Source organism: Nicotiana tomentosiformis, chromosome 7, assembly GCF_000390325.3.
Source record: "Nicotiana tomentosiformis chromosome 7, ASM39032v3, whole genome shotgun sequence".
In the NCBI taxonomy this organism is placed as follows: Eukaryota; Viridiplantae; Streptophyta; class Magnoliopsida; order Solanales; family Solanaceae; genus Nicotiana; species Nicotiana tomentosiformis.
In genome coordinates this window covers 96,291,643-96,298,836 of record NC_090818.1, presented here as the reverse complement: position 1 = coordinate 96,298,836, position 7,194 = coordinate 96,291,643, and the positions used below count along the sequence as shown (strand labels likewise).

Here is a 7,194-nt window from a genome sequence, read left to right as displayed (position 1 = left end):
TCACTGCTATATATAGTTCAGCAAGTTGGTAGTAGAAGTTAGCTGTGTATTATATTTAATTATTGCATCTCTTATTTATTTAGATACACCGTTGTATTATCTGATAGTTTTGTAAAGGTTGATGAGATGCTGAAACAAAAAGATCTATCAGTACTCTTCTTTGGAAGTCCATGCATTTCAATTGTGAATTAAGTATTTCAGTAATGGAAGTAGCTGTAAAGTCATCCCCTACTTTTTTTCGCTTAGGTCGAAATAGATGTATCTAGCGTGCTCTATTTGCAGATTTTGTAGAGATATATATTTTCTCTTTATGTTTCGTCAATTATTTTTAGAGTTCTTCTATATGTTTGTGAGAATAGTTTTTGCTAATTTTATTACATGTATTTTACATGCAGCTGCCATCAAATCTGGAGTAGAAAATTCATTCGACATATTCCGTATACCATTATGGAGCTATTATCTTAATTAGCTTTTTGTATTTGTTGCTCGGTAGCAAATATGCTGTCCTGCTATTCTGAGTTTTAATTAACAAAATTTAAATATAATGGCGGAACCAATATTCCTTGGTTTCAGCATTTCCTATTTAGCAAACAAATAACCAAAAGTTAAAAAACTACAGATAAGTTGCTAAAACAAACGTGGGAGGATCGACCGTTCAGATAATTCCGAAGAAAGTGTGTTGGCAGCAAGTAGAAAATCTCCTGGCTCAGCACTAGTCAACTTGTGGGGCGTCACATTCCCTATGGACAACAACCGCAGTGGTCATCAGTCTGGTCTCCTAATAGATGAACCACTCCCAAGGCGGATAGTGCCATAGGGGCCGACCCGACACCGAATGGCTGAGACTCCCACGCAGTAGGAGCGGACTGAGTCGGTATTCGTCTACGAGAGGCGCGCTTGTATGCCTTTCGAGGCTTCTCCCTTTTAAATATTCTCATGTAAGAAAGCAAAACCCCACCTCTTTCCGTTGTTGAACATAAATTTCTCTGAGGAAGAGTCGAATTAACATCAACTTAAATTTGAGATCGCTATTCGAAATCTTATTGAAAAATTAGATTTCATATTTCACGTCCGCTTTTCGCGAAAAAATACCAATTGAAAGTGGAGGGTTTCTTCAAGCAACAAGAGGTTGGGTCATCTATTCAGTCAAATGATATTGAGAATCTTTCCCATCTCTTCTCAAGAAAGAAGTGGGCTATTTTTTGGGGTAAAATTGTGCTCAATTTCATACTGAAAATTCCACCAAGATCTCTTTGTTAGTTTGGGGAAGAATCAGCCCGAATCGGGTTTTTTAGGAATATATCGAGAGAGAATTGGATTTGATTAGACAATGTGTGATTGGTAAACAAGGATTGATTTTTTTAGCAAGGTACAGAATATATAACCAAATATTCAATATGATTCTATAAGATCTAGTTTCGTTCAAGTAACAGACTAAAAAAAGTAAACTTACAGAAGCATCGTTCTCTATCATGCACTTCTATCCCCACATAAGACAATTTCTCTTTCTAAACTCAATTGCGTAACCAGCTAGTTCGTATCTGTCTGGTAGTTTTAGCCTTGGCCGACCAGCTTCTTTTCAATTCAGGAGTGGTGGCCTGCCCAGAATACCCCTACAGACAAGACATTATTCACACAGTGAAGAAAGGTCGGGTGGGAGGGGGCAGTCAACTGGCTGCTTCCTTACACGGTTGTATTTATATAGAAAAAATGTACTTCATAGAATATATTATAGTATAAAAAAAATTGAAGCACTATTTCAAAACAGTGTAACTTCCTTTACATGATTTGAGCATAATGCCAGTTGAAAGACGAACATAAATATCATGTTCTACCATACAAACGGACATAAAATAATCCTCAGATCAATATCAGTAAATAAACTGTTCTATTAATCTGAAAACCAAAGCTAGACAGGATAGACTCACCAAGCAAGAGTACATCAAGTCAGAAAAGCTATTTCTTGATCTAAAAACACACCTAGATTCATTTTATTTATGATCATACTTCATAGTAAGGGGGGAGAAAAAAGCGGACTAAGCTGAATAGGAGGGATTTGTAGTTTTGGGGTTAAGCTTTTGCTGGAGAGTGGAGACACATATTCACATAGCGCCATATCACTTTGAAGCAGAATCGCTCTGATTCAGCAACCTCTCTTTCTCTGCCGCTACTCCATCTTCCACAGTAACTGCCTTTTCCTCTACACTCTGAGACCCCGTCACCTTTGCCAAAATGACAAACGACATTCCACCAGCAACATTGTTCAAGCATCTCAAAACTACAACCGACGTCTTAAAAACCATAGGAGGGAGAGCTTTGGCTAGCAAGAACTCAACACCATTAAGCGTTTGGTATCTTAAATTACTTCTAACACCCATATGAAGTGCCCAAGTTCCAACATTTAAAAGTGTTGGAGGAGGCTTATTTGGTGTTTCAAAATTAGGATCCATCTTCTTCCTTATCATAATTAAACCATTAGAAATTGCAGTTCCAATAAGTCCAGCAACAAACCCAACAGCAGCAAACAGAGTTCCTTTATAAAGTAATGTCCCAACCCGACTCATCAAACCATAAGCACCAGGCTCAAACATGTAGCTTGTTGGACAACTAGCAAAAATAAAAGGCAGAGCTTGACTAGAAACAGCTGATGTCGGCGCCAAAAGATACATCAACACAAAATTCAAAACGGAATCAACAACAAGCGTGGAAAATACAAAATCCAATTTATTAAGTCCAAAGTTAGGACGAGATGCCATGTCTCCAATGACACAGGCAGTCACACTAACCAATTCCTCCATAAGAACCTTAAAAGGGAATTAGAATCGGCAGCAACTCTTGATCTCCAGCCATTAACAAAAGCACCAATCGGTCCAAAACTATCCCACAACGACTTAGAATCATCTGATTCACCCCCACCACTCCAATCCCTATTACCACTATTCCCACCCCCACTACCTCGTCCCATCCCAATGTCACCACCCCCAGCACAAGGAACCTGAAGCAAATCAGAGCCCCATTGTTTAGAACCCACATGGCTGGTTCTTAAAGGGTTAAAGTTAAGATTTTTCGCAAACGTATTGTCAGAAAATCTAGGTGTGGCACCAGAAAAGTAACGACTTTGATTCTGATAGTAGACGGGAAGTAGAGAGTACCGAAGTTGAGCCACTGCCGACATATTTTACCAGAAACCAACCTACTAGGAGATAATAGAGACTAGTAAAAAATAACAAACGAGGCAGTTCTGTTTTCAGCAAAAACATAAAATGGACAGCTGAAACGAAAGAGATAATGAGAAAGAAAAAGGGGTTACCTTTCTAAGTTTTTTGGAGAGATATAATACAAAAAACGGGTTTAGTTTCATCAAGAACACATGACGTATAACTTAAACGAAATAGAGAAATCAAAAGGGGTACCTAGAAAAAACACACAAAAAAAACAAAAAAAAAGCTAAAGGGGTTACCTTTCTGAGTTTTTTAGATGAAAATTTTGGATTTTGTTTCAGCAATTTGCAAAAAATGGACCACTAAAATGAAAAAAAGGGAATAATAAAAGCAAAAGAATTACCTTTCTAATGTTTCTTTGGGGAGATAAAGATGAATTTTCGCAGCCGCTGCTACTCATATAGGCTAAGATCAGCAGAGGGGAAAGAGAACCGTAGAAGCCCACTATATTCAACTGGAAAAAAGCAGTAAAAACAGAGTAGTGCAAAGCAAAGATTGAAAGGAATCTAAAACCCTAAATATAGGTAGGGTGACTAGGGTCAGACCGTTGCGTGGCGGGTCGGGCCGAGTTATTTCCTTGAGTATGAAGAGGATTTTTTTTGCCCTTTTGAGTAGGAAGATATTTACCATATTTTCAAAGCATCATAGGTATATTCTATTCATACCCTCTTACGGACACTAATAAAGAAAATAATCACACTTTAATAGAGAGTGAATCCAAAGTATCTTGATTTCAAACGAGAATCTGGAGAGGAAAAGGAAAGGAAATCCGTAAAAAAGGTAGAGCGTCCGACGTCGTGGCGAAATCATCAAAAGTTACCGGAGTTACACGTTGCAAAACCCACCAACAAAATGCCCATAGTTTCCTTTTTTGACTATGACATTAGTTTTAGTATAATAAAATTTAATAAGCTATTAATGTAATTTAATATATTATAGTAAATCATTTATTATATATTGCAATTTTTCAATAGATTTTATTAATTTTTTTATAGTTATTATTTTAATAATATACTTATGTGAATTATGTTTACATCTTTCGTACATAAAACTTAAATCAGTATTACTGGCTTATTTATCTTTGATTATGGCCCATAGCCTTGGTGGTTATTTTATACTGATTTTCTTATCATATTTGAGTTTTACTTTTCTCTTAAAGGAAAGTTAAAATATAACCATAATTACTTTTACTTTTCCTGAAAGGAATATAATTCTCTGAAAAGTTTTGGACATCTATAAATTAAAGACATCCTTCCCACAACTAGAACACAATGTAGCCATTAAAAGAGTCTTGTTTAGGGGGACAAAGAGAAATATATATATATATATATATATATATATATATATATAAAAATCATTTTATTATATCCTTATATGCAGGTCAATTGACCAAAATCATTTTATTATATCCTTATATGCAGGTCAATTGACCAAAATCATTTTATTATATCCTTATATGCAGGTCAATTGACCAAAATCATTTTATAGTATATTATGTCTTTTTAGTATAATTCTCTTTGTCATTAGATTTGTCGTGGCTAAGATTTATTTTGTTAGCTTCCGTATAACGCCTTGTTATTTTCGACAACAAGTGGTATTAGAGCTAATGGTTCAACGAGGTTGAAGACAGATTCAAGGCGGATTCAGATCAAGTTGCAGCCAATTTGACGATAATGAAGACTTTTTATCCCAAAAAAAAAATATCCGGAATACTACATGTGGAGATGAATGTTCAATAGTATTTTCAAAAATCCTGCTGCTGCATATACAAAAACAAAAACTATTTTTAACACATGCTTATGGGCTCCAATTTTAACTCATGCTTACTTTTAACGCATGGGCTCCTACTTTTAACACGGCTCACTATTAACGCAGGTGTCACGCCCCAAAACCGAGGAGCGCGACCGGCGCTCAACCGAGTGAACCCGACCGAGTAAGCCTGTTAGATTTTCTTCTATCCAAACTCATCCACGAATGAAGATTATACATATTTTCATTAATTAGACAAAAACGTGATCATGTCTATAATACCAATTCATTACCAATAGTTTTCATCATTTTTACAGTCTCAAATGGGCCAAGTAATACAACCACAACACAACATAGTTTGTCTTTTCCAGCACCAGTACACAACCCACACTATGTCTACGGAGCCTTTATAGATAAAGAAGAGTACAATGATAATGTCGGCAATAAGGCCCCGGCTATACCTCAAACAGAATACACACAGAACAAAAGATACATGACCCCGAGATGAAGTGGGGCTCACCAAGTCAGCTGGGAAGAAGGTGTACTGCTATTACTGATCAATACCTCCTGCTGTGGAACCACCTGCATCCATTTAAAGATGCAGCGCCCCCGACAAAAGGGACGTTAGTATCGTCGAATAGTACTAGTATGAAAACCAAACACCAATTTAAGAATTTAGAAATACAATATGAATATGATGAATCAGGGCGGCAACAAAATAATATAGATAACCATTTAAACCAGAGCAAGATTATTAAGAGCTATCAATAACATTTATAGGATTTAGGATGAGATCCTCTGTAACCATCTTCACATAAAGCGACCCCACCGCCTCACCCGATGTATGCGGGTGGAGGTGTAAGTACAAGACCACAACTCTACTCAAGTGGCCCTGTCGCCTCACCCCAATGTATGCGGGTGTATGTATAACCACAGTACCAAGAACCTAAACAAAACGGCTATGCCGCCTCACCACAATGTATGCGGGTGGAAATGCATCAATAATATTAATACCAACACAAAGCGGCTATGCCGCCTCACCCCAGTATATATATATATATATATATATATATATATATATATATATATATATATATATATATATATATATATATATATATATATATATTGTGATGACCCAAAGTTTTTATGTGAAAAAAGGATTAAAATATGAAATAGAGCTTTAAAACTCAACTGAGTTAACTTTGGTCAATATTTTGAGCAAACAGACCTGGATCAGTATTTTAACAATTTCGGTAGCTCCGTATCGTGATTTGGGACTTGGACGTATGCCCGAAATTTAATTTGGAGGTCCCTAGCTCAAGTTATGACCATTTAACGGAAACTAGTAATTTAAAGGCTAAAGATTTTCAAGTTTGACCACGGGGTTTACTTTTTGATATCGGAGCCGGAATCCGATTCTGAAAATTTGAACAGCTCCGTTATGTCATTTATGACTTGTGTGCCAAATTTGAAGTCATTCCGGATTCATTTAATATGCTTTGGCACGAGATTTGCAAATTGAAAAGTTTAAAACTCAAAGTTCGAATCGGGGTGTGAATTGTAATTCCAGCGTTGTTTGACGTGATACGAGACCCCGAGTAAGTCCGTATTATGTTATTGGACTTGTTGGTATATTCGTACGGGGTCCAGAGTACCCCGAGAGTGATACGGATTGAAATCAGATCAAGAATTGGACTTGAGCAAAATCTGTATTTTTCCTTCTGCTGTAATCGCAACTGCGGATGTTTCTAGCCGGTGTGAGCTCGCAAAAGCGAGCCTTCGATCGTAGATGTGCCCGGGCTTGGTTGGGCAAAAGTCTGCAGGTATGGAAACCTGCACGCACCCGCGCGTCCGCAGAAACGGACCAAATGATCGCAGAAGCGAAGGCAGCTCAAGTGCGCATTTTTCCTCCGTAGGTGCGAGACCTCGCCTGGCAGCCCCATTTCGCAGATGCGAGCTCGTATGTGCGAGCCCAGGCACCGCAGGTGCGGAAATGCCTGGGCAATGTATATATCGAAGAGTCTGTTATTTTTACTCATTTTGGTCATTTTGAGCTCGGTTAAGGCGAATATTTGGGCGATTTTCACGGAAAACATTGTGGTAAGTGTTCCTTATCCTATATTGATTATATTTCATGATTCTATACTCGTTTATATCATGAATCCGTGAATTTATGAAAGAAAAATCAGATTTTTCTAAAATCTTCCAAAAACGAGAAATT

The 7,194-nt window shown here is 37.2% G+C and overlaps 1 pseudogene; it reads right to left on the bottom strand.

The window, feature by feature from the left end:
- Positions 1 to 1,871: 1,871 nt before the first annotated feature.
- LOC104113019 (protein RETICULATA-RELATED 3, chloroplastic-like) lies at positions 1,872 to 3,898 on the bottom strand (annotated as a pseudogene).
- Between the last annotated feature and the right edge of the window lie 3,296 nt (positions 3,899 to 7,194).